Source organism: Cricetulus griseus, chromosome 5, assembly GCF_003668045.3.
Source record: "Cricetulus griseus strain 17A/GY chromosome 5, alternate assembly CriGri-PICRH-1.0, whole genome shotgun sequence".
NCBI classification, from domain to species: Eukaryota; Metazoa; Chordata; class Mammalia; order Rodentia; family Cricetidae; genus Cricetulus; species Cricetulus griseus.
The window spans coordinates 84,181,737-84,196,985 of record NC_048598.1 but is presented as its reverse complement, the minus strand read 5'-3'; positions in this window follow the sequence as shown (position 1 = coordinate 84,196,985).

Sequence of the window (15,249 nt, the reverse complement as noted above, 5' to 3'; positions counted from 1 at the left end):
CTGTTTAAATGGAGGTTTTCCAATGACTAGAATTAGGTTTCTTCTGTTAGAGAGTATATGACTTTTAGAAGGTATATTAACTCCACATGAACTCCATGTAAACCATAAGTATGTGTATACACACACACACACACACACACACACACACACAGAGAGAGAGAGAGAGAGAGAGAGAGAGAGAGAGAGAGAGAGAGAGTCACCCTAAAGGTTTTGACAAATATCTTGTTTTTCCTCTCTATGTATCTCCATCACATTCCCTATCTTCTATCTAATTAGTGTGTCCATGTATGATTTGATCTGCAACAATGCAATAGGGGCACATTTGTCTTGTAGGAAAATAATGCTTATTTTAGTGGACTTAAGGATTTTTTAATAGAAAGGAATTCACGCCTAGTATTATAAACTTAACCAACTCTCAGTGACCAGAGAAGATAGACCCTAGTGGAGAAACAACTACTGCCATTTCCCCTAGTCCAATATAATTTATAACTATAGTGTAATAACCAATATTAAGTGTAGTTCTCATCCCACACCAATGAAAATTTGTTCTTTATTTTTCAAATGATAGAGACTATTACAGAGATACAAAATTGGTCAGAATTCAGAGAATAAGAAACAGTAGCATACTCAACCCCAATTGATACATCTACAAAGCAAGCCCTATACTGAAGATTCAGAGAAAATTAGAGAATAGGGTCCTGAAAGATTCTAAGAACCAAAGGACCAGAACACCTGTTGAGAGATAGTGTCTTCTGACATGACTAGGAAGCTGTATTCAGGAATTGTCAACAATATAGCACCTAAACTAAATGCACATAATGACCACACCTGCTGATGTGCCAGCATAGGCACTAAGGGAGCTGGGACAAGGAGAAGGAAGGGCGAAAATGATGTAAATATTGTACTCACGTATAATATTCTCAAGAACAACTTAAAAATTTAAAAAAACAATTAGGATTTTTGGTTTTTTATTTTTATGATTTTTGTATGGTTTAATTAGTTCTTTCAGAGTTTCAGCTTTCATACAAAGTATGTTTTTTTTTATCATATTCACATACCTCAACTCTTCCCAGACCTACCCTCTTTCCCTAAATAGATACAGGCAGCTGAGGATGTACCTGCAATTTTCAGTATAGATTTAAGTAACACTTCATAGTTTAGAAAATTAATTTATTAAACTATTATCCGGTCATCAGCATCACACATGTATGTTGTGGGGTATTAGTTGAAGATGTATTACATTTTTTATATGCTGCAGAACATTTGTTTAATGATGCAAAGATGTTCTGCATTCTTCTGTGCTGCATTTGTGTAACTCTGTCAAGTTGTGTTACTTTGCCTGTCTAAAACAACTGACTAGTCCAATAAAGAGCTGAACAGTCAATAGCCATGCAGGAGAAAGGATCCATGGGGCAAAGAGAATAAATAGGAGGAGAAATCTGGGAAGAGAGGACAGAGGAGAAAGAAAAAAGGAGGACATCAGGGACCAGCAACCCCACTACACAACCATTAGTGGGAGCGATGTAGAAGAGGCAAAAGATAGACAGGATAATTTAGATTAAGAAAAGCTGGCTAGAAACAAGCCAAGCTAAGATCAGGAATTCATAAGTAATAATAAGTCTCCATCCGTATTAATTTGGGAAATGGGTGGTGCCCCCTCCAAAAGAGCCAAAGAGAAAAAAAAAACTACATTAGAAGTAATAGCATTAAAATCAATAAGGCTAATATTAAGTGTAACAAAAAGGAATAAATTCCTTTTAGAAAAATCCACAGAATGATAAATGGGAGGCCAGAATATTCCACTGCATTTCACTTCTCTACTATGTATTTTCCAGTTGTTATCTAGGTATTCATCTCTGAATGACTGTCACTTCAAAATATACATCAGGGATGAAAGCTCAATCTTTCTCTTACCACCAGATCTACTTCTCTCCTTCTCCCTCTTATTTGTGCATCAATTTACTTCTAAGCTTATTCAGAAAAATCCAAAGAAAGACTCTATAATATTAGGAAGTAAACAACTTAAAAGACTCAGTAAGTCCCTAAAACTGATCTGTTGCACAAGCTTCTCCATGACAAGACTATATGAGGACCACTGAAGAGACCCAGACAGCTGAGCTGCCTGGGAGACTCTCTGATCTGTTGAACTGCCTACATGTTTTTTTTCTGTGAGTTCCAGCATTCTTTCTTGAATCATCACCCCTGCTGAGTGATGTAGCTGCCTTTGAATTGTTCTTCCTTCTGTACATAAGCACTTACCCATATTCCTTTCAGTAATAAACTCATCCATTGGATTTAGTTAATATTATTATGTTGGCCTGTCATTGGTTACCTACCTAGGATGAATAGATGTTTGTGCTATATCTCTGCAGAATAAAAAAATGTCACACAGCACTCTTTTTCTCTGTATCCTTTCTTTTTCTTACCTACATGGTCTACAACCTTAATAAAATGAGTTTTCTTTCAAGCTTTCTCATTTATACCAAATTTTTCTTTCTTCTATTATCTAAGGCTATATTCCACAAAGTCACCTTGAATTAATTAATTCATTTGATTTTTATACCCAATATGTCAACACCAATCTTAGTCTTCACAATAAAATATACTTCAATCAGTTTCACTTTATGTTGAACCCATATCCATACCAGCAATTCTATTTCTTTATTCATAGATCATCCCAAAGTTGTGTCAATTCTTTCCTGTCTGGAATAATTGTCTCTTTTTAAAAGTTATTCTTTTGTGTTAATATTACTGACCCATTTACCTGTTACAAAGTTTAAACAACTCTCTGAATCCTGTCACATTTCTATATATCTTATAGATTTAATGCTACAGACACAATCTAACCCCTTATTCCTGCCTGACAAATAGAAGAATTCTAGACTGAAATAATGATCCTTGAGATAAGATTATTGTGATCTCTACCTTGAATGGTGTCTGACTAGGCCCTCTCTCAGTCTAGACTTTAATCACCCTGCAAAGGTCAGTTCAAATTATATTGTTTAACTGTCTTGTCTCTTCATTATATCTTTGGTTCAGAGCATGCTGAGGTCACTGGACACCGGAGAAAGATAAACTATTTGGTGTTGTCCTTGTAATGAGGCACACTTCCTGGCTTCACATTTTTCCATTCCCCTCAATACACAGAACAGTGATGGACATGTAGTAGATTGCACAATAAATACTTCATGTTGATTGATGGTGAAGTTCCTATTTCTCTTTAGGGACAGCCATTGAGGCTTGGCTGCCTTCCCTCTTGAATTTGTCAGCCAGCATTAAACTTTAATTAGACCATGCATTCCAATTTTCCAATATATAAATTTGTGGAAAAAAAACAGCTTCTCAAAGTGTTTTCTCAAATTGTGACTGTATTCTTCTGGCTACATTTCAAACTTGAGAGATTTTATTTTTATTTGGAAACTATCCAGACAAAATAAAATTTAAATTTCTTTTGAAACCATAAACATACAGCAATTATGATTTTGTTGAGAATGCAGAAAACTCTTAGTAACAAGGAGTTGAACTGAGAGCTGGATTTTCTTTATCCACAATGGGAAAAATACTATTCAGAGAATTTATATTTATTTTTCTACTGTGAAAAGTTTGCAGAATCATTTTTAAGGTCATTAGAAACACTTCCAAGTAAATGCACTGAAGGCCTCCCCAGGGAGTTGTAGTGGTTTCCAAATCAATCCCATCCAAAGGACATCTTATTTAAAAGCTTTTCCAACAAACTCAATCTCCCTGTCCTATTCTTTCCAACAAGGATGGAACCTAACAAAATAGAGAGAAAAGCAGCTCTGGGAGTTGTTTCCTGATGATGAAAGCAACTTGGGACACTGAGTTTACAGAAATTACTATTTTCACCCTCAAACACTGTTTAAATAAAGTATTTAAATGGAAGCAGAGTTGCCTTAGAAAGTTGTCTGGACCCATGAAAATGATTATTTTATCTTGTCTCAAGTTCAGAGAGTTCAAAAATGTCCTTATGCCTTTAAATGTATAGCTTGGCGGCTACATGATGTTTGGGCCTTTGTAATGGATCTCTATGTAAATAGAGACGTAGGTGTGTTTACTCTCAACCCTGAAGGCTGGGTGGCAGGTGTGGTTACCAAATACCTGGAGGATTAAAGGAAGCAAGTCTCTTTGCCCCTTATACATGATCATAGAAGACCTCTGCATTGTCCCCACTGTTTGGTTGGATACTTAAGCATGTTGAAGAATAAACTAAGGGCACATTCAATATGGATTGAATCTGCTGTCCTGACAACTATTCTGTGTCTCTGTCTCTTCTCTTAACCCCCTTAGCTAGCTTTTCTTTCAACCACACTCCCTATCTCAGGTACAAACCGTGGGCTGGTCAGCTGGCTCCTATTGCAGCCCTGCAAAGATTGCTTCCCACAGAATGAGCTGGAAGGTGCTGGAGAGTGCACCCAAGAAGCTGACAGTCACAAATTAATTCCATCAGCAGAAGAGAGGTAGCCAACCCAGCCAGCAATGTAGGGATGGGGCTCTCTCATTCATTAACTGTGAAATGGAATGGCTTCAAGAGAGCTGAAAAATGAACTTCTACTTATGTCAGCAAAGGTTGATACAAATTATTAAAGCCAGTGGGAAGGGAGACATTATACTTCTTTTAATCATCCTATGGCAGGAACTTCCTTGAGGCAACTCAGATTTATTGTAACTTCACACTGACACTAGTCTTGCTTGTGAAGACTGCTTCTCTGGAACTTGTAATAAATCTCCCTCCTTTGTATCACTATTTGTAACTTTGCAAAGACCAGTTTTGTAGGTATTTAGTTAGCCATGCTTTCTGTCTCTACAAAGGCTAAAGTTCAAGAGAATTCCAATTAGTGCAAGTATGGATGCAAGCACACAGAACAGCTTCTATCAAACTCAGTTCTACTGGTCTCATTATCTTTTACTTTCATTTTATATATCTTGTCTCTGTTTTTTTAAAGACCCTTTGCCTTTATGTTTGGGAAATTGGCCAAATTCAATGACAGCTGTAGACTTGGTTTCTTGTAGAACTTCTGCAGACTGACTTGAAACTTGCCATGAAGTGTATGAAGCTTGTCTGAACAGAGGACAACCTATGCTTTTTAGCTTGTCAGTATTAGAACCGAAACATCCCAATCTGACATTTTTCTTCAGAACCAAAAAATTTCTAGAATTGCACTTTCAATTAAATGGTTCTGTCTTTCTAGTGGAACATATACATTTCATTAGAAAGTGAGATTTCTCAGCTATTCCCTCAGTTATATTTTACCCACTCCTTTTAGGAAATGCAAGCAATGGAGTGGTTTAGCACATTTTTAAGTGACAATTTCACTATGTGAATAAAATTTTAAGATTCTAAAGAAAGTGTATCAAATTGTCATCTTAAGTGTAACATGCAAATAACAGAATCTATCTCAACTTTATTGTATTTCATGTGTGTAAGTATTTTGCCTGTGTATTCACATATGTGCCACATGTTTGTTTGGTGCCCACTGTGGTCAGAAGAAGGAGGCATTGTGAAACCTGAATTACAGAGAGCAATGAGCTACCATGTGGTTGATAGGTGAGGAATCCCTGTCCATTGCAAAAGCAGCCATTGCTCTTAACTACAAAACCATCAATCTAGCTTCTGCATCTGGCTTCTTCTGTAGGTTCTGGGAATCTGAACCTGTCTTGTCAGATTTTCTAGTGAGTGTGTTTACACACCAAGATACCTCCATAGCTCCTTTTCTGCTTATTAAATAGGATCCTTAGTGCCTTGTTGTCTGAAACAGAGAAAACTGTCATTATTCAAGGGTAAGATAATTTTCTGCAAAAATTCTGTCTTATATATAGAAAAAATGCTACTATATCTGTTTATGTGATAGTATATTTTTATTTTTTTCCATTCATTTATTTAGCTCATAAATAAAGTCATGCACAATTATGATACACAATACAGTGTGTTCACAATGGCATGGTTAAATTAAACTAATTAACATGTTATATCACACATATTCATCATTTTTGTTTTAAGAACACTTAAAGTATACTATCTCACAACTTTTAAAATATAGCATATTGTTATCAACCATATTTATCATGCTCTCAGTAGACCTCAAGACCTCACAGAGTCCATGCTTCTTGTCCAACTGAAGTTTTATATCCTTAAACCAATAGTTTCCCCATTGTTAAAAGACCCACATTGAAGCCTAATAGCCACAATTCTGCTCTCTGTTCCCATAAGTTCATCATTTCTAGTTACACATAAAATTGAAATTGTGTGACATTTGTCTTCCAGTGTGTCACTTATTTTTTTTAAAGTGCTTATTATGTGAAAAGCAATTGTATATTTAGTGGTATCAAATAGCAGAAAAGTAAAAATAATAATATCAAAATAAAACTATTGAGAAATAAATTTGATGCAATGTATATGTATATATTTATAATGTGATTTAAATAAATGATTGTTGAAAGAAATTGTAGGCCTTAGTGAAAAGATATGACATGTTCTTGAATCAAAGACTCAATATACTTAAGATCTTGATTCCTACCCAACCTGAAGATTCAATGCAATCTCAATAAAATATCTAATAAAATACATTTTTAGTTGTTGAAAACTAATTTTAAATTGTGAGTGATAATTGAAGTACCTGGACTACCTGAAGTAAATGAAAAGTAAAAGTATTATACTATCTGTCATAAAGATTTACAGCAAAATTGCAACAAGACTGTTGGATATTTGAATGAATATAGATATACTGATCCATGGAGCAGAAGTAAGAATCGAGATGGAAAGATTGACATCTGAAACAAGATGCCAAATTTATTCAGTGGGAAAAGGTGAATAATGTCAATAATAATGCTGAGAAATTTGGATGGCCACCTTCAAAAAATGATGCTCAATATAGAAAAGTAATTTAACATAGTCATATAGATACATGTAAGAATCAAAAATGAGAGCTGAGAGATGCCTCAGTGTTTAGGAGCATGTACAGAGGTTGTAGAGCATTTGCTTTTGATTCCAAGAAGCTATATTGCATAGCTCACAACTGTTTAGGCTTCCTGCTCCAGGGAATCCAGCACTGTCTTCTGCCTTTCTGTCACCTGTGCTCACATGTACATACCCACATACAAACACATGATGAAAAATAAAACAAAAGGAAATGAAAGGTTGATGTGTGGGAAGGGTTGAGATAATGGAGGGTAAGTGTGACAAGAACATATGACATACAAGCATGAAATTGTTAAATAATAAATTAATTTTGAAATGTTTTTAAAATACACATTTCTGTTCCTATTTAGTAAAGATAAATATCTAAATACAAGTTATAGATAAAGGTATATTATCTAGAAACTGAGTAATTATAATACCAATAAAACTCATGTTTCTTTTTACTATGTGATGTCAAATTTACACTAGAATGAGAGAGTAACATTAGCCATGATTATGGCCATCAGTAAGAATTGGTGCTTTAACTTAAGGTTGATTGGATAGTTATCATTTTGGATTTCTTCTTTCACTTAAGATACATGTGAATTTCTGATGTCTTGCTTTCTGTCTTCTATGGGAAAAAAGCCATTAAAATTATGTGTAAAATCTTGTTTCTAATTCAAATTACAATAATTAAAATAAAAAAGACAGACAGACAAGGAAGGAAGGAAGGAGAGGGAGAAAAGGAAGGAAGGAAAGAAGGAAGAAAGGCGAGCAGGCAGGCTAAATATTGCTGAAAGAAACTAGGTTGGCATCACCACCTGCCATGTCTTATGCATGGTTAAGGAAGAGAAACAATACCTGTGAATGTGCCATCAGTGCCTAATACCTTAAAATAACCCAGAAGCCCCACCAAAAAGAAAAAAAATAAATAGTATAATTGAGAAAAAGGTTGTGGGGTTGAAACAATACAGCATTATTAACAATAATAATTCTTAAATCTTATATACGCCACAGTTTCTTTTAAATGCCATATCACTAAAACACACTTAAGTAGTCAGGACAGAAAATATGTCTCCTTTAAAGAATAGACAAATTCTACCATAAAATATTGGAAACATACCAAAGACAAATTGCATATTTGACCAAAAGTGAAGAAATTCAGTTCTTTGGAACCAGAAGACTTTCTATTATCCAATTTTGCTTCTCTTCAGATGAGGCCAATCAACAAAAGCCTTTTGCTGACTTAGGTTTTAGGTTCCACTAATTCATCATGACTATGGTGATTTATAATTGAAATGTAGAGTGTGTGTGTGTGTGTGTGTGTGTGTGTGTGTGTGTGTGTGTGTGTGTGTGTCTGGAATTTCTTTGTAACTAACTTAGTTATGCTCAGTTGGTGTTTGAAGAATTATCTATCAATGGAGCCTCCAACAGGGTTCATCTAAGTCCAAGGGCTTGGTGGTAGAGATGCTACTGTTAAGAATTCTTAGATACATACATAATGCCTAATGACCGTGGAAAGCCTAACTTGTCTTTATGTATGGCAGTGTTTCTATAGGTATTGTTATAATTATAAATGTTCTTATCCTGGTCCTGAACCCCTTAGGAAGCTCCATAATTTTCTCACTTGAACAATGGTTGTGTATTATCCATGCTATGGTGATACATCAATTCTGCAGTTAACATTATTTAAGTTGTGTTATGGAATATGCCATTCATGAAACTGTGTGCCAGAGACAGAGTACTTTGTTAAATATCTATTACCAAAATATAAAATACACCGAATTGTAGTAAAGAAAATTTAGTAGAACATTTGACTAATCTGAGATGGAAATGTCTTTAAGGACAGTGTGTTTAAACTGGGACTCAAAATTGAGGTAAGAGTTAAAAGGAGAGCTGAGGAGCATTCTGAATCAAAGGAAGAACATCAACAAATGGATATTTAGGAAATGAGGCAAAGCATTTGTAAATCAGCTATCAGTGCTTAGCCTGACAAGAAACACACAGAAGTCATTGTGTTATCAACTTCCATAACAGAAACAAATTCCAACTACAGACATTTGATCAACACTATTATAAAATGATCAAGTGTACTGAGCATGACCTCCAACATTATATGTAAATGTGAAAGTGAGTCTATTTTTGCTCTAGTTACATACATGTTTGTAGCAATGTCTATTTTGGCTGCAAATATTTTAAGTTGCTGTTGTGAGACTTGACTTTAAGACATTCACTTCACTTTGTTGGCTTCTATCCCAGATAATACTACCTGATTAGTTGAGTTCTGTGGGGTTCTGGATCAAAATGATAAGAGAATTTAGTCTTTTCTTTTTACATCATTAGCTGCATCTCTGGAACAGTGAACAGAGAAGCACGTAAAATTATATATTTTACAGCTCAAGTTCCTGTAATCTGTGGAAAGGGCCAATCCTTATTAAACCAGCACCATTGAAATAAGAGATTATTTAGTGAAATATGCACTAGATACTTATTTTCTTCTGTGTATTTTACCTTAACATTAAGTTCTGCTATGGCAATACAAATCAGTATTGGGCCAACTTTAAAAGTGATGACAGTGAATGATATGAACTAAATGTGGTACAGTCTAGTCCTTTATTTTAATGCACAAATATATTTGTCCTTATGGACTCATATTTGCTATCATGTAGAGCCTTGAATCCAAAATACAAGGTTAGAATTATTCTAGCTGCAATTAAGGAGTCTGGTAACATTTCCTAAATGGGACATTTGACTGAGAGAAGTCAGACATATAAGAGTCCTGTATAACAACTGTGTTCAGAGAGTAGCTTCTCCCTGATTTCACTTATATATAAGTTCTCTAAGACACCCCTTAGATCTCCCGCAAAGCCTCATTTAGTATTTTAAGATAGATATTTTAACCTTTAAGAATCATTCTTAAAATGAAAAATACTGATTTTCCAGTGTTGTGTTCTGTGTCTAGGAGGAAATTATTGTGTAGCAAAAAATGCTAATTCTGGGGTGAAGGTGATGAAAATTATTATCCCTTTTCCTGGGGTAGGAAGCAAATATACATATGGTATCAGAGGATTCCAAGAAATTACATATCTGAAATTGGCTTTGTCATCCTATGTCATTTATTAGACAATAATTTACTTGTATCTGTCATGACATTCATAAGGTCACTTCACCATTATTTGTAGCACAAATTGATATAGAAAATCTGGGTTCAGCAAGCATTTCCCATGAAGGGTCAGAGAGTAGTTATTTTAGACTTTTTAATCAAGGGGTGAAATTGAATAAATTGAGTAGATATTTATATAATCTTTTAAACTGCCCACATTAAAAAATTAAACTATTATGAATTAACAAGAAATATAAAAACAGAAGATGGGTCAAATTTATCCATGGGATTGTAGTTTGCTGAAACCATACAGGACCTAATCAATCTTCAGAGAAACAGTAATTACAAGATTACTGTATTATTCAATCATTGTATCTCAGAAAAATTAACAAGTGATGGGAAGAAATCAGGCTATACATGAGCTATCTCAGCATTCATTTCAAGAGTGAGCAAGCATCTTCTATGCAATGGCTTGAAAGTTTCCTTTTGTGTTTTCTGTACTGAAATTTAATCAGTCAGTTGAAGTGTGAAAATGTTTTCATATTGCAAGAATAAATAATTGATGATGAAAGTGATTAATTTTGTATGTGTATACACAACTAATCAGCAACCAACTCTCAATGATGTAGATTTTTAAATCATGTATGATTTTTAATAAACCATATTAATAATATGTAATTGAAAACAAATATTAGTGATAACATCATACAAATAATCTTGTCATTTTTATCATTTTTTATGATTGTGCCATGAATGATCAACACGATATTAACTTAAATATTTTGTAATTGTTAATGATAAAGTTAGAATAGAAATTTTACTCAAGTGAAAATGTCATGATGTCTTTTGCACTTAATAATTTTAAAATGAAGAAATGGGGTTGGTGAAGAAAAATAAAATTCATTTTATTTCATTGGTTAAATTTAACAATACAATTTTAATAATAACTTGAAAGAAATTTTGAAGGTTTTACATTCTTAGGGCTAAAATTAAAATGACATGTTGAAATGATAGCTGCAGTTTCCAACTCTTTCTAATAAGTAGAAAAAATTTTTAGATATGTCTTAAATATAAATAGCAGGAACAATCTTTTTGCTAAAAGCTTACTATCAAAAATTCCCTAATTATATTAGGCTTCATAGTGTTAGTGCCTTAACTATTTCTATCATTTTGTTGATTGCATATATGAACATCTAAAGTCAAGAAAGCATCTTCAAATATCAAGACTCGCAGGATAATAATGAATTCAGTTATCTCACTTCTACTCAACTGTCTGCCTAATATATCCCTTGGCTTTTAATGATTTAAACAATATTGTGAATTCAGCTGAAGAAATATCTACAGAAGGAAAAGTAGAGGAGAGTCACATAGTTTGATTATTAGTTAACAAACATGGTGAAGATTTTGAGTGATTTACAGACTGTTGTCATGTGTGTCTTATTTTCACTCTATGCTACAGCTATATGTTCAGAAAGAAAAGACAGTCATGTATAAAGTGATAGATTCATAGACCACAAACAGAGGGGCTCAGCAGTGCTCCTTTTATACTTCCTGAACATGCTTTACTCTGCATGAATGACTTTGGCAACACTGCAATGTGCTCAAATAAGATGGATAACCACCATCAAATCTTTGAACAAAGACACCTAGCAGGTAAACAATAACAATATAGCAGACATACAACACTGAGAGTGTTTAGAAAAATTCCTTGAGAAGGTGACCAAATTCAATTGCTTTGAGAAAGAAAAGATTCATACATGAACACAAAAGACCCTCTTTTTTTCCTGTAGGCTAGGTCCTAAAACTGATGTCAAACTGAAATGCAGCCCAAATTGAGAAATAGTTATCTGCCTCTTCTGTAATCATATTACTGGAACTAAAGTCAATCTGTTTCTCTGGCATGTAATTTTGTAGAGTAGCTAGTATGCAAGCACATGATGGCAATAAAAGTGTGTAAGGGAGAGGGGTAATCTTTTTTGCCTCAGAAACTATTCAAAAAGTATTCTATAAGCTTCAACTTATAAGAGTTGCTTATGCTGGTAGCATATGTAATCTTTGAGCAATTGAAAACTAGAAACTCACAGATATCACCTCCTCGCACATTTCTTTAGTTTTCCAATGGACATCAATATCTACTCCAGCATTCCACAATGCAATTGAATGTTCTATCTCCTTGCCATTCTCAGGTTTTTCAGCTTTTCAGTCTCTAATGTCTCCTCTTGATTTCCTTGACAACTTTGATGAGTTTCATCACTTCGTTTGTAGAGTGTTTGATAGCTGGTAGGGTTTGGTATTGCTATGTTAAAAATGAAGGGTGTACACACTGACAAGTGCACAGCAAAAGTGATGGGACTTTTGTATGGCAACATATCAGGAGTTATAAGATGTTGCTTTGTATTGTTGGGCATGTAACAATGGTCACATATTTTTAAATTTCCATTGTTATGTTTGAGATTCTAATACAGTTACAACTTTCTCATTTTCTTTTCCTAGTTTAGACCATTCCATATATTCCTCCTTTCTCTCTTTCAAATTTGTTGTCTGTTTTTTAGTAATTCTTATTTAATGCATATTTGTAAACATATGTATATGTAATGTAAGCTCATAAATATAGGAACTTTGTTCAGTTTCTATAGTGTTAGTGATATGTATATTTCAGGGCTAACCATTGTCCTCTTCCCTGGGGAAGAATATTTCTCTTGCTTTCAGCATTACTTATTTGTCTTTAGTTCTTTGTGTGATTGCCTCAACCCTGTATGATCACACTAAAAACAAAACAACACACACACACACATTTTCCAAATCCATTTTACTTTGTTTTCTTTTTAATTCCAAAATTCTTGAGAATTTCATACATATATAGAATAAACTATGATTATGCTAACATCAATTTTCTTCCTCTACCTCTCCCTATCCCCCAAAACACTTCCCTCCTGCTTCTCTACCCCCAAGCAAGTACTCACTGTCTCTAGCTCCTCAGTAAGAAGTGGAGCATGAAGATCATCTACCCCACCTGTGCCTGGATTTGGCAATGGATCTTGTGTAGATCTCATCCCGGTAACCACAGGTACTGTGTTTTGTTATTGCAATAGCAATATCATGTCCACATTGCACCATTACACAGTGCTTCTTTCCATCCTTTTGCTTTTACGTTCTCTCAGCTGGTCTTCTGCAATGTTTCCTGAGTCTTGGCAGTGGTAGGGTTGATATAGATTTACTATTGAGGGCTGAGCACTCAGTAATGGGGGATGCACTTCTGTATATATGTTTCTCTTATTGATTGATGAATAAAACACTGATTGGCCAATAGGGATAGGAAGAGGAGGTGCTGGGAGATGAGGAGAATTTTACGAAGAGGGCAGAGAGAGATGCTGTGAAGAGATGCCATGTGGCTGCCAAAAGACTAACAGGTCCAGGCATTCTCTGGTAAGCTAAGGCCACGTGGATATACATCGATTAATAGTTATGGGTTAATAAATAAAACAGAAGTATCCAGTAATAAGCCTAGCCATCAGCCAATAGTTTTATAATTAATATAGCTTCTACGTGTTTATTTAGGGCTGAAGTGGTTGCAGGACCAAGCAGGAAAGAAACTCCAACTATACACTCAGTCTCTTATATTTAATATGTTGACCATTTGTGACTCTTTCTCTGTGTTGGTTAGTTTTGACAAATTGATATAAAATTACAGACATCTGAGAAGAGGAAACTTCAACTTCGAAAATGTTTCCACCAGCTTGTCCTATAGGTAGGACATGAGGCATTTTCTTGGTCAGTGATTGATGTAGAAGGACCCAGCCCAGTGTGGGTGGTGACATTCATGAACAGACAGTCCTGAGGTGAAGAAAGAAAACTAAGCAGCCCAAGAGCAACAAGTCAGTAAACAACAGTATTTCTCCATACACTCTACTTCTGTTCCTAACTCCAGGTTCCTGCCTTCAGTCCTTGCCTTGACTTGTTTTTCCTGATGGATTAAAACTGTAAGCTGAAATCAGCCTTTCATCCCCAAGGTGCTTTTGATCTTGATGTATCACAGCAATGGAAAGCAAACCAGAACAGAACACTCTCCTTTCTAGCCTGGCCTCAAACCTGCAGTGTAGCCAAAGTTGATGTGAAACTCTTGTCCTCCTGCTGCTAACTCCTACAAGCATGAGGTGTGAGGGAAATTCCATACCATGTTCGAGGGAAATTGTTTGAAACTCCACAGGCCTTTGTTTAAATTTTACCCAGTATATTTATATTTATTTACTATTTTACATACCCATTTTCTTCCTCTAGTTTAATGACATCATAAATTACTTTTACTTTGCTTATGGTATATATCCCACCAAGAGTGTTTGTCGGTTACTTCCATTTATGTGTCTAATGCTACATCCTAATCCCTGACACATGTGCCTTCCATGTGTAGGTACTCCATAAATATTTTTAAAGAATGATATTCTGTTTTGGAAAAATAAGTGAGAAGCAGGTGTTATAAGTTTTAGTTATCAATATTCTTAAGTATTCAGATAAATACTATGAAAGAAATAAACACAACTCCTTATAGGAAAGTAACCACTCATGTGGCCTTCTTTAGAACAGAAGTTAGAATAATTACTTTTAATCTGGGACTTGAGCCATGAAGAAAAAAATCTTAGTTACATGAATAGTGGGGAATACAGCATTTAAAGAAGGTGTGGCAACTTTCAGAAAAAGTAAATACCAGCTGCTCTGTCTGTACAATGTTACTTGTGTCTACAGAACTTCAATGGCCTTTTCATTGTTCAAACATGCCAGATGCTTTCTACTTAAAGAATTTTCTACAAGTTGCTACACCTTTTTAAAATGTTTTGTGTACACACACACACCACCACCACCACTACCACCACCAACAACAATAATTAAAGAAAAGGAGGCCAGAGACTGAAATTAATTGAGAGGGATCAATGAGTTTGGGGCACATGTGAGTGACTAGAAGTAGGAAAGCAAAGGGGAAACTCTGATATAAGCATATTTTAATTTCAAAAAATAAAGAAATAATAAAGTAAAATCTGGAGTCAGGGTGGCAAAATTCTTAGAGTGTGGAGCATGAAGCCAGGTGGGGCTAGCCATGGGAAGGAATTTGAATTTATTGTCATCATTCTGAAAGACAACAACATCCCTTAATAGTCATGATCCAAGATGTAATAAAGTATTTGTATCCAGTTCTGCCAAAATTCCACGTGAGAGCAAAAACCACATCTGTGGGTGC